This window comes from Petaurus breviceps, unplaced genomic scaffold, assembly GCF_028583685.1.
Source record: "Petaurus breviceps papuanus isolate PSGF00001 unplaced genomic scaffold, PetGlider_PUasm1.0 400, whole genome shotgun sequence".
In the NCBI taxonomy this organism is placed as follows: Eukaryota; Metazoa; Chordata; class Mammalia; order Diprotodontia; family Petauridae; genus Petaurus; species Petaurus breviceps.
The window spans coordinates 6,746,330-6,768,893 of record NW_027186316.1 but is presented as its reverse complement, the minus strand read 5'-3'; the positions used below and the strand labels follow the sequence as shown (position 1 = coordinate 6,768,893).

Here is a 22,564-nt window from a genome sequence, read left to right as displayed (position 1 = left end):
CACAACAACAAGCTGGCTTGAAGAAAGGGGAGCCTGGAGGCAGTCTCAATTTTGAAACAATACACACACACATATTCATATGTATACACATCTACTTAGAGATATGCATACATACAGAGTAGAGAGAGAGATTATATATTTGGATATGGTCAATATGGTAATTTGTTTTGCTTAACTATGCAAGTTTGCAATGGGTTGTTTTTCCTGATTTCTCAGTAAAGGAGGGGGAGAGGTGAGAACAGGAAAATTTGGATCTGAAAATAAAATAAAAAATTTTTTTAAAGAATTATATAGATGATATATTAAGGGAGTTGATAAGAGGGAAAGATCATGGTGGAAAGGTGAGGCCTATTGCAGAAGGTAGGACTTTTGTTGGGTCTTGAAGGATGGATGGGATTTGGCCTGGGAAGAGAAGAGGACATTTCAGGAAGGGGAAACAGCATAGGCCAAGGTTGGGAGGAAGGAAGGAATATGTGCAAGGGATAGTGGGAAGTTCAGCTTGGATGGAATTGGCAGTGTTCTGGAGATGTTAAGGAAACTGGTACAGGCTTACTGGAACAAACAGCTACTGGGAGATCGTGTTTTCTAAAACCCCCTTCTATTGGCATTAAATTTGTCCCTCCAAGTAATGATTAAGTCTGTATCCACAGTCAGGCTTCACTTGGGGACAAGTAATATAAATCTATCAAAGAGCCCTGAAAGAAGCCCTGAGGGTCTTCCCAGACTTGATAAGAATCCATCTCCTACAAGCTGTTCTATTGGGTGTAGGCCTTGTGTGTCTTCATGAGGCTGTGGGAGCCCATCGACCAGTTGCTAAGAGGACACCATGAGCACCGCCATGGAAGTATCTTGACTTTCATTGTGTATTCTTGACCAAGTAAACCTGAGCATTAGAAAGCAAAAAGTACAGTGCCTGCCTCATTATTTCAGTATCCCAAAGAGTCACGAACAGGAAGAAATCAGAGAGTAGAGAAACCAACTGTGATCAGTGGTCTGTCTTTCTAAGCTGGCTGGCCAGTACTAAAGGCTTTTGTTTTTTGGTCTGTGGTTTTCCAACAGAGATTTTCTTAATGTGCTGCTAATTAGCCCATATTGGTTTCTAACCAATAACCTTGGCCAAATTAGCCCAATGCTGCCCCTCACTGAACTAACACTATTTAAGTGACCGAAACTGACTTTCTGTGCCACCATCCTCACACCCAAGATAAGGACAGCTGTTGCATTCCTAGCTTTGTCCTGTCTTAGTGATCCCCAAACATCACAAATTGATGATTTCCATAGAGATACATTATTATTCTGTATGAATGGCAGCTCTGGGTATCTGCAGGAAATGAATGAAAACATGGAAACAAAAGTCATCAGAGATACATTAGTGACATCAGGATTTTTTTTAAAGTATCTCATTCCCTTCCTGCTTTCCAACAAAATATTCATTAATATTGTAAACAGCGATGGCTTTCCAGCTTTATTATGCATCTTATGGTTTAATTGTTAAATATCCCCCAAGGCTGACAGAAAAATGGTTTGGGGTTAAGTTAGTGCAATGAACAAAGTATCTCTGGTCGGGATTCAAACACCAAGGACATTCCCTTTAATGTAGCCCTAGATGTCACTTAATTGTTTCAGCGTGCCTAAACGGGTGCGCAGGGAAGAAACAAATGTTTCCACCCATGCCCTTTTACTCAGACAAATGTAGATACATTTTGCTTTTTTTCTCTGTAATTATCTCAAGTCACAATGGTCCCAACATCTATTAGCATACTATCCTATTACTGCCTACTTTTAAATGCATAGCTAGAACAACATTCACTCTTTCAAGGGCTATGCAATCAATCCCTTGGAGACTGTCAAAAGGATTCCTAATCCCAGTAATGAGAATTTTTCTTTGGATCAATGGACTGTTTGCCTGCTGCTTAGCATACAGAGTTTTAAGGTCTTCCTATGTACACTTGTAAAACCATCTCCCTAACAATGCTTGAAATCGTTTTGGGGGAGGGGGAGGATAATTGTCTCCCTAATAGGATGTAAACTCCCTGAAGACAAAAACTGTTTCTAGTTTGGGGTGTTTTGTTTTGTCCATGTTTCCCCCAGTGGATGCTTCATTTGATTGATTGATAGATCAGTCCTGCTTCCTGTGACAGTGATGTGTAGCTAGACGGCACTTTAGTGGCTAGAGTGCTAACCCTGGAGTCAGGAAGACCTGGGTTCAAATTTGACTGAGATACTTCCTAGCTGTGTGACCTTGGGCAAGTCATTTCACCCTATTTGCCTCAATTTCCTCATCTGTAAAAGGAACTGGAGAAGGGAATGGCAAACCACTCCAGTATCTTTGCCAAGAAATCCCCAAATGGGGACATGGAGAGGTAGAAATAACTGAAATAACTAAACAAAAATAACAGTAAGTAGATCAGAGATAGTTTTCCTTGCTTTTATCAAAACATAGTTAAATATAAATAAATATTTTGTAAAAAGCGCTAGTTATTGTCTTATGGAATCAATATAGTGGGTTTGGAGCCATAAGACTCTGGATTCAAATATGGGCTCTGCCCCTTACTACATGGGTGACCTTAAACAAATCACTTCCTCTCCCTGGACCTCAGTTTCCTCCTCTGTAAAATGAGGGAAATAAACTAGATGGCCTCTGAGGTCTCTTCCAGCTCTTGGGCTATGATTCTATGTGTGACCTTGGGCAAGTCCTTTCTCTTCTCTGGGCCTTAGTTTCCTCACTTATAAATTGAGAGAGGTTGGATTCAGTGGCCTCTGAGGTTCCTCCTAGCTCTTACTCCTTGACTTTCTGATCTTGGGATTTTGTTGTGGGGATTTTAAAACATTTTTTGAGTGTATATTATTCCTAAATCACTGAGTTTTGTGAGCTGTGACTAATGGAAAAGTACTGTATGTGATTACTAATTACCTAAGCTAAACTATTGATTTGAATGCCTTGTTTTGGGATGGAAGGTGTCTATAGTTCATTTTAATGATGGCCCCTTGGATGCTTACCAGTGTTATCTCCTGGCTGAAATATTAGTCCCATTGGTATTGGATTGTTTTTCTGCTTGGTTAGATGTTTAAAAAGAAGCACATTTCACACAGTGCCTAGTATATAGTAGGAGCTTAATAAATACCTGCTGATTGGTTGGTTGGTTGGTGTGGGTATCCCAATAAAAGGAAAAACTTAATAGGAAGAGATGTCCAGAAGCGGAATGGGTGGTCTCCCTTACTAAAGGTCTTTGAGCAGAGCTTGGAAAAATACTTGAGGGGCAGCTAGATGGCACAGTGAATAGAGCACTGGCCCTGGAGTCAGGAGAACCTGAGTTCAAATCTGGCCTCAGACACTTAACACTTACTAGCCATGTGACCTTGGGCAAGTCACTTAACCACAATTGCCCTGTCCTCCCCCCCCCCCTCCAAAAGAAGCAAAAAAAAAAAAATACTTGAGAGGGATGTTATACAAGAGATTTTAGATCAGGTAGAGGGTTGGACTGAGTGACCTCTCCCTTTGATGTCTGAAATCCTAGGATTAAACTCTTGGAAGTATACACATAGGAACAGTGTACCATAGTGGCTAGGGGGCTCACCTTAGAATTAGGAAGACCTAGACTTAAGACCAGCCTCTGACATATCCTTGTTGTATAACCCTGGGCAAGCTGATCCCCTGACAACTCTTATTTAAGACTATAAATTGGAGTACAGGTGCCAATCTGCATTGGTAGAAGAGATTTCTACATTGGAAGTTCCATCCACCAATGAAGTCATAGGTCTAGTTAAAAAAAAAAAAGCTAACACATGTATGTATAAATGTTGGCTATTGATGCCAGATTCAGCTTCTGTTAGAATTCTCCTGACAGAAGGTATGAATGACTATGCTATGATGTGGAGGAATAGCTTCTGGCTGACTGTTTCCCCACCGTAGTAAGCTTTTCTAGAGATGGAGTACCACTGATCACATTTTAGCTTTACCAAGATGGCAGCCATATGCAGAGACTGGCTGGTACCATTCAGCAAAGTCAAAATACTTACTTTACTGTCTGGGAACTGATAAACAGGCATCCCTAGAGAAGAGAAGGAAAACAGGGTTTGAAACCATAATAAATGCTTTTTCATTCATGTCAAAATCCACATTAAGCATTTAATGAATTACATCAGCAGGCCCTGTTGATTTGTGATATCCCAAGGAGGCTGGTTCATTTTGATCACAGCTACAGCTTTTGTTTCCAAACATGCTCATGCATTTGGTCTAAAGGAAATTAAAAAATGTTCCTAACAGAGAAAAAGACTATATATCTTCCTCCTGCCAGCTTTTGCTTGGGTTTGTCATAGGACTTTGTGTTGGGGGCAATTCTAGGTGTACTTCTTTTGAGCAGGAACAACATAGCAAAGGAGACAGATAAGAATGACCATAGGGGATGGGAGCCAAGGAACATTTTTCTGCTGGTCATTGAAAAATTGAGTTGCCTTGGAGTTTTTGAAATTTACCTATATGATACTCCAGAGAGAAGCTTCCTCTGCACCCTAAGAAATGTTTATTGAAAGGCAAGAAGGAATTAAACAGGGACAAATGGAAATGCCAAGGTCTCCAATTTGGGAGAGAGCTGGAAAGTTGTCTCGTCTACTCCAACCCATATGTGAAAGGAATGTCCACTAACACATACCTGACAGGTGGTCACCCAGCCTCTGCATGAAAATCTCTCATGAGAGGGAGATACCTTCCTCCTAAAACAGTCCATTCCACTTTGAGACAAGACTAGTTTTCAAGTCTTTCTTCTTCTTCTTCTTCTCCTTCTCCTTCTTCTTCTTCTTCTTCTTCTTCTTCTTCTTCTTCTTCTTCTTCTTCTTCTTCTTCTTCTTCTTCTTCTTCTTCTTCTTCTTCTTCTTCTTCTCCTCCTCCTCCTCCTCCTTTTTTTTTGCTTTGTGGAGGGCAATTGGGGTTAAACCACTTGCCCAAGGTCACATGGCTAGTGTGTCAAGTGTCTGAGGGTAGGATTTGAACTCAGGTCCTCCTGACTCCAGGGCAGGTGCTCTATTCACTGTGCCACCTAGCTGCCCCTATCAAGTCTTTCTTACAGACAACAAAATCTTTCTCTCAGCAACTTCCCTGCATTTCTCATAATTCAGACTTCTGGGGATAATTAATAAATCAACAAGCATGATATTGACCACCTACTATGTTCCGGGCACTGTGCTAAGTTCTAGGTGCTAGGGATACCAAGACCTCATGAAGGTGACATTCTGTCGGCAAAGCACAAGGAAAGGCCTTGGGACATAATGGAAAGAGTACTGAATTTTGAACACTGAATATGAATTGATAGGACCTGAATTCAAAACCCAGCTCTGGCACTCATTACCTGTGTGACCTTAGACAAGTAACTTGATCTTCTCTGCAGCTCAGTTTCTTTATATATAAATGAGAGAGTTAGACCAGATGTTCTTTAAGGGTCTTTCAACTCTAGGTCTATGAATCTATCGATATTTTTTTTGCCTTTTTTTTGGAGGGGGGAAGGTAGGGCAATTGGGATTAAGTGACTTGCCCAAGGTCACACAGCTAGTTTTGTGTTTAGTCTGTGAGGCTGGATTTGAACTCAGGTCCTCCTGATTCCAGGGCCAGTGTTCTATTCACTGCAGCACCACCTAGCCGCCCCTCTATTGATATTTAAAGAGAAAAAATTCAATGCCAACCAAGTTTAGGGACTTGGAAAATTGAATGAAATATAGAAGGAATGCTTGTCACAGAAATGAGTACTGATTATACAGAAGTTCTCTCATTCACATCAGCTGAATCAGAGTAAGACTATGGGGAAAAGGGGGAAGGGGGGAGGAAGGTATCTAAATATCTATGAAGTTCTCTATGGAACAAGGATCATGCCAAAAATGTCAGTATTGGGAAAGACTTCAGAGATCAGATTTACAGAGAGGAAACTGAGGAGTACCAGAGAAGAGAAGGGACTCGTTCAAGGTCATGGCTCCTGGTAAGGGCAGAACTAGGATTGATACCTAGTATTCTCTCCTGGTACAGTTGCTACTGTATGTTTCAGAGCTCCATGCAAACATTGTTAACTTAGCCAAAGATAGATATTTCAAAAGGACAATGTGATTCAGAAAAATATTTAACATTCATAAGAAAACCAGCAGTTTGGTTACTTGTAATAAGCTAGAATTTTTAGTCCTGGGGAGACAATTATGTCTTACCTTATGCAACAGAGGTTTTCCTGAAAGGGGTGGGGGTTACAATGCATGTTGAACTAGTGAAACTCAAATCTTATTTTAAATGCACAGGAAGGAAGGGAGGGAGGGAAGGAGGAGGGAAGAAAGGAAGGAAGGAAGGAGGGAAGAGAGGAGAGAAGGAAAGATGGGAGGGAGGAGAGAAGGAAGGGAGGGAAGGAAAGAAAAAAGGAAGAAGAGAAGAAAGGAGGGAAGGAAGTTCACTGGTTAGATGAAACCTGCAGTGAATCATTTTGAAAAGGAAAGAATTTTGTAATGTGAATAATCCCACTTGCATTGTGGGTGCTGGGGAGGTTAGTGGGTGTCATTAGTAAATGTCAACAGGGGGCAGCAATCAATACTAACTGAGGCTTTGATGACCATTTTTTTGGTTATCAGTATAGAGAACTCCCAATGTTGAAACTCCCTCCACTGATTCATAATTGCAGCTCATCTGTGACTTAGAGCCTTAGGGAGGTTAAATGACTTGCCTGTAGCCATACAACTAGTCTGTTTTCTGATCTGATGCTAATAATCAGCTAAGAGAAAAAAAAATCTGGTGCAGTGTTTAGGGGAATGACCTTGGGTGTCAGGAAAAACCTTGGTCAAGCCCTGCCTCTGAAATATGCTAGCTGTGTAGCTATAGGCAAGTCATTTAACCTCCCTAAGACTGTAAGTCACAGATGAGTTGCAGATACAAATTTGACCAAGGACTACACCAAGGTTCTTCCTGATACCAAGGGCATTCCCTTAAATACAGCACTGGGGTTTGTTTTGGTTTTTTTGGTTTGTTTTTTTTTCTTAGCTGATATTAGCATCAGATCAAAAGGCTTTCAAATGTGTTGACTTATCAAGTTGTTTGGCTGAAAATCTATTACATTTTTTCCCTTCTCTTGTTAGAGAGATACAGATTACATGCACTGACAGATGTATTTGGTCAATTGTTTTTGCTTAAATGTTTTTCTCTGCTAGATAGGACAATTTGGCAGTTGGAAGGACATTGGGAAGTGACTGAGGGGGAAAAAGAAAGGCATAAAAACATTAATAAAAATTTTAAAATTAAATCAATTGCACTCAAAAGAAAAGGAAATGGTATACATTTTGGAATTTTCATTCTTTAAGTTTGCACAGTTTTAATTCACCCATTTCTCATTAGATACATATTGCTATGAACTGATCTATCTAAAAGGATCCATTGCCTCCTTTAAAATTATCATTCCGGGCAGCTAGGTGGTGCTGCAGTGAATAGAGCACCGGCCCTGGAGTCAGGAGGACCTGAGTTCAAATCCAGCCTCAGACACTTAACACAAAAACTAGCTGTGGACCTTAACCCCAATTGCCTTGCCTTACCCCTCCAAAAAAAATTATCATTGGAAAACACCTCCCATCAAGAAAACAACAGCAACAAAGAAGAATATTTAGCTTCCTAAGGAACTTGCTCTCCACCCCAAATCTCCCTTGTCTTTAGTGCACACAAAATCAATTATTACCTACTCTTTGGCATACACCTACACTTTGGGCAGCACACCAGGGAGCTTGCAGCAGGCCTTAGTAATTCATCCCAATGGTCAGGCTTGGTTCAGGGGCAAGCATTAGAAAGTTATAAAAGGCCCTCATCAGAGTTCCCACTGACTTCCCAGGCTTGACAAGACTCTACTTGGTACAAGCCACTCCATCAGGGACATGGCCATATGCTACCCAGAGAGACAAGGGAAGCTGCACACCAACCAGCCACTGAGAGAGAGAGCTCACAGGGGAGCTACATGGTTAGAAATGGCCGTAACAGAGAGGGCTTGGTAAGCTGACTGTTTTTATGCAGGGGATGGTGATGGCAGTGATGACAACATAAGAAAAGGATACACAAATGATTGCAATGGAGCATTTGATTATTGGACAATACTTGTCATCTGGGATGTTTTTGTTTTGTTTATTTCTGGATTCAATTGTACTCTGTACTTCTCTGTCATGTCCCAGAAACCTCTTCATCCTTCCTGGAAGGTCATTTTCACCCTGGAATTAACACTGGAAGTACACTCTGTCCCTCTCTCTGATTGGACAGCTCCAGGCCAGCCATCTCTCCATTTCTCACCTGGTTGCAATCAGGACTCCTCCATCATGCACCTTGCTTTCCTCCTCCCCCTTCTTTTCAGGTTCTTTGTGTGTTGTCTTCCACCATTAGAATATAAGCTCCTTGGGGCAGCTAAATGGCACAGTGAATAGAGCACCAGCCCTGGAGTCAGGAGGACCTGAGTTCAAATCCTGTCTCAGACACTTAACATAAAAAAACTAGCCTGTGACCTTGGGCAAGTCAACCCCAATTGCCCTCCAAAAAGCAAAAAACAAACAAACAAAAAAAGAATATAAGCTCCTTGAGGGAAGGGACTGCTTTTCTCTTTTGCTTCTCTTTGTCTCAGTGCCTGTTCTTATTGTTTGTCCTTGGTTCTCAAAGAGGACCATGACATCATTGATTCTCAGTGCCTAGCTCTAGGGTAAATACTTAATAAATGGTTATTGATTGACTGCTGCAACTGATCTGGATTGAGTATGTATCATCAATATTCTCCATCTCTGCCATTTGAGTAAAGGAAGAGTACATCTTCTTGAACAACCATTTCTTTTTTGACAAATATTCTTTGTTTTTATGTTACTTTCCTTTCCCGACATACCTTCCCCCTTCCCATGTGCAGAGAGTCTTCCTTTATAACAAAGAATTAAACAGAAAAGGGGGGCAGGGTAGTTACAGGAGCAAAACTAACCAACATAGCCAGAAAATCCAAGACTATATTCAGTGTTCTACCACCATAGACTTCTACTTGAGCAAAGAAGGGAGGTGAGATGCATTCTCTTCTTTGGGACTGAGCCTCATCATTAGAAATTCATGGCAGTCAGCTTCAATTGTTGTCATTGTTCTTTCCATTAATATTGTTGTTTGTGAATGAATGAAAACATTTATTGAGCACTTACTATGTATCAAACACTGTGCTAATCACAGAAGATTCAAATAGAATTGCAAGAGAGTCCCTGCTCTCAAGGACCACATATTCTTTTTTTTTCTTGCTTTTTGGAGGGGGGAAGGCAGGGCAATTGGGATTAAGTGACTTGCCCAAGGTCACACGGTTAATGAGTGTTAAATGTCTGAGTCTAGATTTGAACTCAGGTCCTCCTGACTTCAGGGCCAGTGCTCTATTCACTGCTCCACCTAGCTGCCCCCCAAGGACCACATATTCTAATTGGGGGAGAGAACATAGCTAAGGTTTCTGCTGCAAGTCAGCTGTGTATATTGTCTTCCTAGCTCTAGATTCTTAATTTTCTGTGACTTCATGTAAGTCTTCCCCTGCCCTACCTTCTTACAACACATTTCTTACAACACAACAATATTCCATTACATTCATGGACCACCATCTGTTTAGCCATTCTTCAATCAACAGGCATAGACTCTGCTGCTACTTCTTTGCTACCCTAACAATTATTGTCATAAATATTTTGGCATATATGTGACCTTTCTTTCTATCTTGGACTTCCTTGGGGCATGTAGACATTTTAGTCACTTTCTTGGCATAATTCCATATTGCTTTCCAGGCTGGTTGAACCAATTTATGGCTCCAACAACAGTGTATTAGTGTGCCTGTCTTCTCATAACCCCTGCTAACATTGACGCTTCCATGTGAACACAATTTCTAAACCAGTGAACACTGCTTAAAAACAAGAACATTAAAAAAGTAAATTGCTAAGTGATGAAATTTTATCACTCTGAGATGACATTTTAAAACCAAATATTTGAAAAGTCATAATGAGGGCATCAGGTGAAAGAAACTCTGTTAGCTGAAGTATTATTTCATAGCAATTGAGATTGAGAATTCCCGTAGGCCTCCAAGGAATTGGATGACTTTATGTTCTGAGTATATCCCATTGAGCCAAACACATAAGTTCTCCATCAAGGTGGCAGTAACTGTATTTGTCACTAATGCCTGGGATCCGAAGATTAAGTCCCCAAATCAGGTTTTCATGTATCATTAAAATTTGACCCTTTTCCAATGAGTGACTCTTTAATGATACAATAGTTTCCCCCAAAAGAGTACAAGTTCCTTGAGAGAAGAGTTTGTTTTCTCTTTTGTCCCCAGGTGCAGCAATTAACTATAGTGAAAATCTAAATACTTTATGAAGCTTGCCACCCATTTTCTAGCCCAGTACCTGGCACCAAGTAGGCCTTCTATGGATGCTTGGGTAATTGAATTGTTTAGGAACTGACTCATTACTCATTAGTTTGCATCTGATCACTCTTCTTCAGTGCCTTATATGAAATGATTTGTTTTTCTGAAGTCACCGCCTAAAGCACTCTTGCTGGCAGCCTTCACTCAAAGGACTGACTTTCCATGGAAACTGAACTGCCTTCAGGACATACTGACATGTGGGGGGAAATGTGAATTGCCCACCAGCCCAACTGCCTGCCCGCCTGCCTCCAGGTTTCTTCTAAAATGGATAATCTGGGCATTTCATAATTGAGTGAATGTTTTTCCTCCTCTCCCTCCCCCACCCAAAAAAGACCCCAGTCCAGTTAGGCAGTCCCTTCCTTTCTCTGGGCCCCAGTTTCCCCATCAAAAACAAGGGAGTCGGGCGATATGACTGACCCCTAAGGCTCTTCCTGAATTAGGGATTCTGTCACTTTACTTGTACTATAACCATATCCCTAACATGAGCCCTTTCTTTCTTGTCAAACCCATATAGGTTGGATTTTTCTTTCAATCTGTGCCTGTGATCTCATTAGTCGAGAAGAGAGAATTTCACATAAGGAAATTCACGCCACCAATGCAAATCAATCAACCAATCAAGCATTCTGCAGATGCTGGGTCTTGGAGGAATCTAGGGATTGTAAGAGAGGAAAGGTATAAGGTGAGGGAAGAGAGCATTGCATGGAAGACAGCTAGTACAAAGGCACCAAGAAGGAAGATGGAATATATGTGAAGAAGAACAGTAATTGGGCCAGTAGAGCTCGGCCAGAGAATGTGTGGAGGAGAGAAAGTTAGGGTCTTAGAAAGTTGGCTAGGCCAGGGGCAGCTAGGGCGCTGTAGTGAATAGAGCACTGGACCTGGAGTCAGTAGGACCTGAGTTCAAATTTGGCCTCAGACACTTAACATTCACTAGCCGTGTAACCTTGGTAAAGTCACATAACCCCAACTGCCCTGCCTTCCCCCTTCCAAAAAAAAAGACAGTTAGCTGGCCCTGAAGTCAGGAAGATCTAAGTTCAACTCTAGCCTCAGACACTTACTAGCTATGTGACTCTGGACATGTCACTTAACCATGATTGCAACCAAAAAAGAAAAAAAAAGAGAGTTGGTTAGGTCACTGAGAGGTTAAATACCTTGCACAAAGACAGCTTGTGTCAAAGACAGGATCTGAACCCAGGGTGATCGACTTGAAGGTGAACTTTCTATCCACTACACCAGTGCTGTCAAACTCAAATACAATCCATCTCTGATGGCCACATATTGACTTAAAAAACCACAGATTCACATCATCTGTGTTGTGTTGTATTTTAATTTTTAAAGATTTCCAATTACATTTTGATCTGTTTGGGGCCAGACTCTGCAATATATGCAAAAGTGGTCTGTAGGCCTGAGTTGGACAATTCTGGCCAGACAATCCCCAAAGACCTTCACACAGGGTACTCTCCCTGCTGGAGAATTTAAAGAGACTAGAATCTAGTCTACCAAGGGGCAGATCTAATTTTGCCATCCTCTAGTCCACATGTCTTCAAAAAAAAATGAAATTAACACAAGACTTTATCAAATGCTTTGTTAAACTCTGGGTAAACTAAATTTAGAGCATTCTTTCTATCCACCAATTTAGGTTTGGAGGTTTTTGTTTGGGAGTGTACTTTGGATGCCTGGTTGCACTGATATAAGGAACATCCAGTGAGGGAACTCCCTGGACCAATGCAGATTGTCATCTGTTAGAGTCTCATAGGACAACTAGGGGCACTTAAGAGCTTACTTGCTGAGGAAATTACCCCCAGCATTACATAGCAGTCTAAGGCATAACTTGAATCCAAATTCTCCTCACTTTGAAGCTAGCTCTCTAAAAGTAAATACCATACCAATGAAATCATCATTTGAAATAAGTGTCGATGCAGAGAAAGAACTATGGAGTCTGAATGCAGATTGAAACATACTATTTCTCTTTTTTATTGTTGTTGTTTTTTTCTTTCTCATGGCTTTTCCCTTTTATTCTGATTCTTCTTTCCCCACATGACTAAGGTGGAAATGGGTTTAATGTGACCAAAAAAGTGTATAGCCGGGGCGGCCAAGTGGCACAGTGAGTAAGAGCACCTGCCCTGGAGTCGGGAGGACCCGGGATCGGTTCCAGCCTCAGATACTTAACACTCACACAAAATAACTGGCCATGTAACCTTGGACAAGTTACTTAACCCCAATTGCTTTAAAAAATGTATAGCCAATATGAGATTGCACACTGTCTTGGGGAGGGGGAAGTAGAGGGAGAGAGAAAATTTAGAACTCAAAATCTTATAAAAGCAAATGTTGAAAACTAAAAAAAAATACATTAATTACTTTTTTAAAATAAGGGGAAAAGAAAGAAGCATCAACACCTGTAAGTTTGCAGAATTCATTCTCTTCCCTTTTGTGAAAAATCAGGACATTTGCCCTTCTCTAATTGTGGGGCACCTTTTCTGATCTCTATGATCTTTCAGAGATCACTGCCAGTGACTCAGCAGCCACACCTGCTGGTTCTTTAAACACCCAAGGTATAGCTTACAAGGACATGGGAACTTGAAGTCATCAAGAGTAGCGAGGCACTGTCTTACTTACTCTTTGGGTATCTTGGGTATCAATTCTATGTGAGCCAATTTTGCTCTATTCTTTCCAGTCCAAAGATCAAGATCTTTGGCAGAAAAAATGTAGCAAAATTAGAACTGGGCAGCTTGGTCTTCTCTCTATCATCACCTACTATCTTTCCATCCATCCCTTCCTTTTTTGCCTTATCTCTTCTGTGACCTTCCTTTTCCCTGAGAAAGCTTTAGAAGCAAATAAAACAACATTCTTTTGGTTAGCCTTAGCTTTTTTCACCAGCCTAATCTCATTCAGAGTTTTAGCATTCCTGACAGTATCCTTACAGAACCACAACATACTTCTTCATTTCCATCTTCTATATTTATCTTTTTCAAATCAGAGTTGGTTGGTGAGTTCCCTGTGTGGCCACATTGGTCTCTTTGGACAAGCCCCTTTTTTCCTACATCTCAGAATTGTATTCATAGAATTTTATTCTTGAGAGCTTACTTTGTCTGATTCCTCCTGTGGGATTTTGATCCTTATGATTCTCCCTAGTCTTCCTTTGAACCCTGGGAAATCTGTCATCTTCAAATCTAGGGTTCATGTCAGATTATGATCAGCTTTCCCCTCTGTCTCTATCACAAAGTCCAGGAGGAAACAGTCACTTCCACTACTCCACCCCCCACAGGGCCACCATTTCATTCCAGTAAACAATTCTTCCCTTCAGGTAGAAATTTGATCCAGAATGTACTTGTCCCATTTTTGTTTCTTCATCTTTTGAAGGATAAAGTTATCATTAAAGTGTAATGCCCTTCATTCTACAGCTGCCACTCTCATCTTGCTGTGAGAAGCAAAGGGAAAGGGGTCTAGGTTAGGGGCTTGGACAGTGGAAGAGGAAGGGAGGTGATGTGGTGGCAGCAGAGATTGGTGGTCCAGGTCAGAAAGAGAGGGATATAGGGACATGTAAGAACAATAGCATCACTGCTCCTAGCCTGGGCTGGCTGCTGATTACACTAACCAGGCTCTATAAGGGAGGGGAGGGGTTGCCTGTGGCCAGACATGGTCTAGCAACCAGACAAATCACCAGTCTTCCGGAGTTCCAGTTCCCATTGGATGCTGTACTCCAGCTCTATCAATAAATAATCAATAAATACTTATTAACTGCTTACTATGTTCCAGGCATTGGTGCTAAACACTGGGGATGCAAAGAGGGAAAAAAGAAAGATAGCCCCTGCCCTCAAGGAGCTTACAATTTAATTGGAGAAGTCGAATACGCCAAAGAAAGCTGAAAATAGGGGCAGCTAGGTGGAACTGTAGTGAATAGAGCACTGGCCCTGGAGTCAGGAGGACCTGAGTTCAAATTCAGTCTCAGACACTTAACACTAGCCGTGTGACCTTGGACAAGTCACTTAACCTCAGCTTTCCCCCCTCCAAAAAGCAAGGAAAAAAAGCTGAAAAGGAGGGGGCGTGGGAATGAGGAAATTGTCTTAGGATATGTGTGCCAACAGGGAACTGAGACCTTGACCCCAGAGATACTGAAGCTGTACCTGATAACCAGTCCTGAGGGATGTGGAAGTTGAGCATCTTGCAGAAACTGCCTTATTACACTCTGGCCAAAGGGGGACTCCCACTGTGAATGTCCCAGAATTCCAGGGTCCAGATGGAGCCTACCTCTAAGGGAATTCAGAGGTTTAGAACAGAAAACTTGAAACATTTTATTATCCATTATGTTCTAGTCCTTAAGGATTGTTTATTTCCTTATTGATTCTATGCTAAGAGGAAAAACACTCCACTCAGCATTCAGCAGGTGTATCTGCTTCCATAGGGAGTCAAGGCCATAATTCCAAGGCCATGTGACTAGAGTTCATTGATAGAATGTTCAAAGGAGGTGGGGTTAGCTAGTGGGCAGGGCCATGGTGCTAATGCTGATTGGGCAGGGGAGACCCCTCGAGTTCAGATCCCTGTAAACGAGGGATAGGACCCCATGGAGAGGTGGGGCCCAGAGACAGAGAGTTTGCTGAGTCTGGTAACTAGAGAGAGACCAGCAGTAGCTCGATGCACTAGAGCCCCAGGGTGAGCTTGAGGCTCCCCTGTGAATTGCTCTGGCAAGCAACTGGAGATTTAAAAGGCAAGTCAAGAAATTAGTAGCTGCTTTGTTTTTGGAAGAGAAAACTCTAGCTGCTAAAGGGGTGAGGAACCTTTGGCCTTGAGGCCATATGTGGCCCTCTAGGTCCTCAAGTGCGTCCCTTTGACTGAATCCAAACTTCACAGAACAAATCCCTCTAGGTCCTCAAGTGCAGCCCTTTGATTGAATGCAAACTTCACAAGATAAATCCCCTTAATAGAAGGATTCAGTCTGTAAAACTTGGACTTGGTAAAAAAAAAAAAAGCCACACCCAAGGACCTAGAAGGTCATATGTGGCCTCGAGGCCACAAGTTCCCCTCTCCTGCTAGCAGATAACTCGATAAATGAAATCCCTCACCCATTACTACCACAAAGCTTGTGATGTTTCCCAACCCCCCCCCCCCCCCATTTCGTCCAGGTAGTCCCTAGTATACTCAGATGAAAAAGAAAATTCACTTTGGTTTCTGCCTCTATTGATTGATAAGGTCAAGTTGGCATCCTTATGTTAAAACCTTGATTTCCTATTATACTTTGTATATTGTATTTGATGTATTTTTGCTGTCCAGTCATTTTCAGTCGTGTCTGACTCTCTGTGACCCCATTTGGGGTTCTCCTGGCCAAAAGAAAAATACTGGAGTAGTTTGCTATTTCCTTTTCCAGTTCATTTAACAGATGAGGAAACTGAGGCAAACAGGGTTAAGTGACTTGCCCAGGGTCACAATAAGTGTCTGAAGCCAAATTTGAACTCAGGCCCTCCAGACCCAGCACTCTATCTACTGCAGCACCACCATAGGTTTTATTTACTCCCAGCTCCTTTCTTGGATTTTGTCTCCTTTTAATGTCTGGTGATCACAATTCCTATTCTTGTAATTCCAGATATTCTCTAGGGAATCTAGCTTCATGGATAACATGTAGGGAGTTTGGGGGTTTTTTCCCTTTCCTCCCTTTTTAGTTAAAAACCCTTCTGATTTGATTGCAAGACGCCAGCAAAATGCTAGCTAGCCCCTTTTACTTTTACATCGGAACCCCTTTCCAAGTGCTTGATGTTTTTAGGAACATTGCATTGTCCCTGATTACCTGGAGTGTGAAGAGGCGCTCCTTGAGCCTATTCACCTTATCTCCTAGGAGGGAGACCAGCCTGCACTTTGAGCATAGATAACAGCCACTTGCCTGTGACAGAGATACAAACATTGCATGCTAAATGGAAATCACTGCAAAAACCCTCCCTGCTTTCCATACTTATGAGAAACAAGCTCCTCAGTCTCTGCCTTTCAACCTGCTTGTTTTAACATCTTGACAACCTCTTTGGCACCTCTTAACAGTTTGACAACCACATCCAATTTCCTTTTCCTTCCCTTGATAACTTATCTCTTACCTTCTTTAACTGAAAATGATCTGGGAGGGGAGGGGGGTTTAATGGATTGCAAGCTTAATATGAGTCAGTAGCATGATGGGGCCACCATAAAAGCTAATGCCATCTTAGCCTTCATTAAGAGAGGCCCCACAACCGAACTCCAGTTTTTTGTTCTGTTGTAGCCCACAACATTCTAGGAATGATAGAGAACATCCTGAGGAGGACAAAAAATATGGTGAAGAGCCCTGAGGTCATGTCCTGTGGGGAGTGATCTAAGGAATTGTGTGTGCCTAGCTTGGGGAAGAGAAGACTGGGACACTGAATAACTGTATTCAAGTATTTGAAGAGCCATTGTGTGGAGTACAGGACAGAATCCAGGAAAATGTGTAGAAATTACCAAGTAAGGGGGGAGGGGAAGAGCAGGCATTTATTGAGAACCTACTGTGTGCTAGGTATACTTTTTAAGTATTCTCTCATTTGATCCTCACAATAACCTTGGGAGGTAGGTTATTATGACCCCCATTTTACAGTTAAGGAACTGAGGTAGCCTGAGGTGAAGTGACTTGCTCAGGGTCACACAGCTAGTAAGCTTCCGAGGCTGGATTTGAACTCAGGTCTTCTTGACTCCAGGTCCAGAACTCTATCCACTGCCCCTAAAGTGACCACTCAAGTCCCTCCAATGCTGAAATCCTGTGATTCTCTGTGAATATGAATCAATATTGTGACATGGCAGCTAAATAGCAAATGCCATCTTTGGCTACAATTAGTGAGTCACGGTATCAAGGACTAGAGAAGTCATAATCCCGCTGTACTCCGCCCTGATCAGACAACAACTGGAATATGGCATTTAGTTCTGGGTACCCTGCATGGGTAAGGGCTTGGAGATGAAGCAATGTGCCATCAGCTGAAAGAACTCCACCTATCTTGCTTGGAGAAGATAAGACTTGGCAGTATATAATAGCTGTCTTCAAATATTTGAAGGTTTGTCACATGGAAGAAGGATGATATTTGTTCCACTTGACCCCAAAAGGCAGAACAGGCAGAAGTTGGATTTGAGATCAAGGGAAACTTTCTAACAATGAGAGCTGTCCAAAATGGGATGGGCTGCCTTGATTGGTAGTGGGTTCTACCTCTCCCTGGAGAACTTCAAGGAGAGACTGGATGACTGTGTTATAAGGGAGATTGTTGTTGGGACACAGAATAGATTATTTGGCTGAATTAGATGGCCTCTGAAGTCCCTTCTGATGGAAAAGTCTGTGATTCTATTTGTTTCAGTGACTGAAGTATAAATGTTAAGGGTTCGGAAAGTAGATCAGAGAAAGTGTCTGAGGTTAAGATCCACCAATATGGAGGTTCCATCATTACCTCTTTTAAAATCAGGGAGTCCTGTGAACAATTAACACTAATATCGAAAAAAGAGGTGTCTGTAAATTTTTCTCCAGTTATTTTTAAATGTTGGTGAGTTAGCTTAGTCCAATAAAGAATTTTAGTTTGAACTTGTTGGTTCTTTTATTAGCTGTCCCTTTGTTGCTGTTCAATGTAGCTTCAAGGTTGGGATGGTAAATTTCAAGGTTTATCCTCAATTTAAGCTGTAGGTGGCTGATAAAGAAGGTAACACTTTGGGACCAACTCTCACTTTTTACCAAAAAAATGAATTGGGGGTGGTTAGGTGGTGCAGTGAATAGAGGACCAGTCCTGGAGTCAGAATCTGAGTTCAAATCTAGATTCAGATATTTAACACTCAGCCCTGTGACCTTGGGCAAGTCACTTAACCCCAATTGCCCTGCCTTCCCCCCTCCAAAAAGCAAAACAAACAAAAAATGCATTGATATTTTTTGTTTGTCTTTCCCCCTATCACTTCATTTCCATTTTCCCTTCCCTCACCAGCTAGCCATCCTTGTGGTAGAGAACAACAAAAAAAAGAAAGCAGTTCAGCAAAACTAATCAATACATCACTGAAGCTGGACAGTACATGAGATGTTCCATATACTTAGTTCTAAGCAGGGAGGGAAGTAGATTTTCTCACCTCTTATTCAGAGATAAGCTTGGTCATTATCATTGAATAGTGTTCAGTTTGCTTGTTTTTGAGGGGGATGCTCTTTTCATTTAGTCATCACTGCCTATTGTTTTACTGGGTATGCTTACTGTCACTCTTCATTGGCTCAAATAAATCTTCCCAGTCATCTCCAAATTCTTCCTTCTCATTTCTTTCTTTTTCTTTTTTTTTTGGTAGGGGCAATTGGGGTTAAGTGACTTGACCAAGGTCACATGGCTAGTTTTGTGTGTGTGTGTGTGTGTGTGTATTAAGTGTCTGAAGCTGGATTTGAACTCAGGTCCTCCTGACTCCAGGACTGGTCCTCTATTCACTGCACCATCTAGCCGCCCCCTTCTCATTTCTTATGGGACAATATGTTCCAGACTTCACCTTTTCAGAGAATCATAGAACTTTAGACTTCATTCAACCCCAATCACTTCATTTTAAAGAGAAGGCACCAGAGAGGGAAAGCAACTTACCAGGAATCACACAGCTAATTTGTGGCAGGATTCACACTCCTTTCTCATCTATTGGTTTTTCATATACTGTATTTACTTTGAAGTCGAGACCAGATTGGAAGATGCAGAAGGTAGGAGAAAAAAAGTCAGCTATTGATAGCAGCTGATCTACCCCAGCCAGGACAAGAACCAACAAACAGGTACCTTTCTATCCTGTAAGGTAAACACCAGATTACTAACACATTGGAGTGGAGATGTAGAATATAGAGATAGAGAAGGTTTCTTGCTCTGAGACTGATTCTGATGAAATACAAATGAATGGTCAAAGTCAAAATTAGCTTTGAACCATCTCAACCTTCTCTAAGAGCTAAGATGACCCCTTATCTCCTTTGTTCTTAGAACAAACTGTACAGTCTAACTCAATGCTAAGCAGTGTGCCCACTGCATTCACCAGAAGTGGGGTCAGAGAAGTGCCATTGTGTGTGTATGAGGGGTTAACGTTCAACTCATTGAAATTATTTTACAAGATTCATCTTACAATGAATCCTAAATAAACTTTCCAACCTTACCCTACAAGTTGTGTGTTTGGAGACAAGATAGGAAATGATACATAATTTATCCCAACCTAAGTTCCTAAGACAAAAGCCAAGGATATGCTGAAACGTTGCTGTCTTTGGTGCAGCTCACAACACTATGGACCATTGATGAGTTCATGGATGGGGCCCCATGTTGACACTTGGGTTGTCAATTTCCTAGTGTAGCGCAGTCAAATTCAGTAGCCTGGTTGCCTTTCAAAAGAAACTCGGGATAAATTGCATTTGGGTTCCCTCTTTTCTCCAAAAGACCACTGGGGGGGGGACTTAAACTGAGGGGATGTGCTATCATCCCCTCCAGAAGAGATACTTGATTGAGAACAAGTGTTCCCATATACTCATTTGACTCTGGGGCCAGAAAGGTCCAGAAGTCCAAAGATCCAACTAGTCAGAGTATTAAAGTATCACAGAACCCTAGATCAAGAGCTGAGAGTCCTCAGAGGTCAGCTAGTTCAACCGCCTCATTTTGCAGAGAAAGAAACTTGAGATCCACAGAGGGAAGGGACTTGTCCAAGGTCACACATAGGTTCCAGGCCATGGAGTCCAACACCCTCATTTTATAGATGAGAAAACAGAGGCTGGACAGGGTAAGTAAGCAACTTACCCAAGTGACTGAGCTATGATTCAAACCCTGGTCCTCAGGCTCCAAATTCAGCTTTATTTCCACAGTAACCAATATATCAAAAAGATTTATTAAGTTCTTCTATACTAGGCCATGTTCTGGACATTAGAGGTGCAAAGACAAAAGCAAAATGGTTCCTGCCCTCAAGGAGCTTACATTCTATCGGGGAGATGACATATACACATACAAATGTATACAAACATAGACAACATAAGAAAAATTGCCTTTCAATAAACATCTCTTAGGTTGAAGAGAAAGGTTCTTTGTGGAACTAGGACTAGCCACAAGAGGAATCAGAAAGGCTTCCTGTAGCAAAGGGGATGTAAAACTAAGTTTTGAAGGAAACCAGGGAGTCTGTGGGGTAGAAGTAAGGAGGAAATATGTTCCAAGCATGGGCAACAACCAGTACAAAGGCAAAAAGGCAGAAAGGGGAGGGAGAGGTTTGACTGCATTGTAGAGTAATGTATAAGGCTGTCAGGGTAGGCTTGGGTCATGTTGTAAAGACATTAAATGCCAAAGTTTGCATTTGGTCCTTGAGGCAATAGGGAGCCACTAGAGTTGATTGAGAATGGGAGTAATGAGGTCTAATCTGTACTTTAGGAAAAATCACTTTGACAGCTAAAAACTGAATTGTGGTAGTAAGAGAAATGAAGCAGAGAAACCATCTAGGTGGCTATTGCCACAGTCCAGAGGAAAGGTGGTGATGGCTAGAACGGAGGTGGTGATTGTGTGAATAGAGAAAAGACAGTTGTGAGAAATGTTGTGGAGATGGAAATGAAAGATTTGGCAGCTGACTGAATGTGAAGACTGTGGGAGAGAAGAATCAAAGATCACTCCCTGTTTGGGGAAATTAGGAGCCTGGGAAGATGGTGTTGACCTCAACAGAAATAGGAAGTTCAGAAGAGGGAAAGGTTTGGAGGAAAAATAATGAGTTCTGTATTAGACGTGTTGAGTTTGAGAGGACTGTGGGACATCCCGCTGGAAATGTCCAATATACCGTTGGTGATAAGACTGGAGCTCAAGGGAGAGACTAAAGCTGAAGAAGTAGATCTGAACGTCAGTTACAGAAATGACAGATTAACCCTTGGGCAGCTGAAAAGGTCACCAAGAGAAAGACTATAGAGGGAAAAGAGATGAGGGTCCAGGATAGAGCCTTGGAAGTCAACAGATACCTGTTGGACTTCACTTCAACCCTGGTTTCAAAGCATCCTTTGGTCTCCCTTTGTTATCTATTGTGGAGTCTTTTTTTCTGATTGATTTGTGTAGTGTACGCCTCTAGATTTTATCATCAAGAGGTGTGCCCCCTTTGTCCCCCACCGCCACCACAATGCCATCAATGCCCTGCTCTGAGTTGTAGGCATGGCTCTCCTAAGATTGACTTCAGCCCCCTAGGGTCCCTCAGGAGATGGAGGAAGCCTCTTCATAGATACAATCCCCTAACTCTGGCTCAGACTTTCCCAACCCCCTGACCCCTTTGATTCCTATAGACTCCCTGGCCTGGGCCACCTTTCTTGGACTTTGGATTGTCTTTGAGACTGGCCTAGGGTCCCAGTGTCTTTCTATTTCTCTCCCAGCTTGCTGCCGGCTTGTCTACTCTGAGGCTGACCTTTGGTCACCTCAGGCTCCCCGTTATCTGTGTTTGTCTTACTTGAACTGTACCTTGGACTCTTTTGCACCCAGCTTCCCACTGGTACCAGAGACCCCCCAGCACTGACTCCTGATAAAAGTTGAGCTTAAAATGAAAGAGGGTTTAGTAAAGTCAAAAGTAAAAAATGCTAGATGTTAAAAATTAAACCTTGAACAAGCAATCTACTTGTTTAGAATATCATGGGTGTGGGACTATAAAAATGTATGGAATGTAGTTGCTCAGAGTTATCAGTGTGACATTTGAGTGCCTACTATGTGCAAGGCCCTGAATGGGAAGAATCTCTTGCCACTGGAGAGCTGTTCCTCATTCCTCTAGGTGGGGGGAGGGGGTGTCTTTGTACTCTGTCTAACATAGAGCCTGGCACACAGTAGGCATTTAATAATGCTTGTTCTTTGAATGGAGAGGTAGTGTGGTACCTTCAAAAGAGCCCTGGATCTGGAATCAGAAGACCTGGGTTCAAATTCAACCTCTTCTTCCTGTTTGACCCTAGGAAAGTTACTTACTTTCCCTGGGCCTCAGTTTCTTCCGCTATAAAATGAGGGTGTTGGACTAGGTGGTCTCTGAGGTCCCTTCCATTTCTAGGTTTGGCATCATATGATGTAACTGTTTAAGTTTTGATTGAAAAATGGTGATGGGGGTGCAGCAGGCAGGCTAGTGAGATATATTTTTTCAGTAATCACTTCCACTGACATAAAAAAGCAGAGAGAGAGAGAGAGAGAGAGAGAGAGAGAGAGAGAGAGAGAGAG

At 42.0% G+C, this 22,564-nt stretch overlaps 1 protein-coding gene across 1 annotated transcript in view; it reads right to left on the bottom strand.

Moving 5' to 3' along the window:
• LOC138171013 (NTF2-related export protein 2-like) overlaps nt 1-22,564 on the bottom strand; it is a 296,615-nt gene that overhangs the window by 49,290 nt on the left and 224,761 nt on the right. The window lies entirely within an intron of this gene.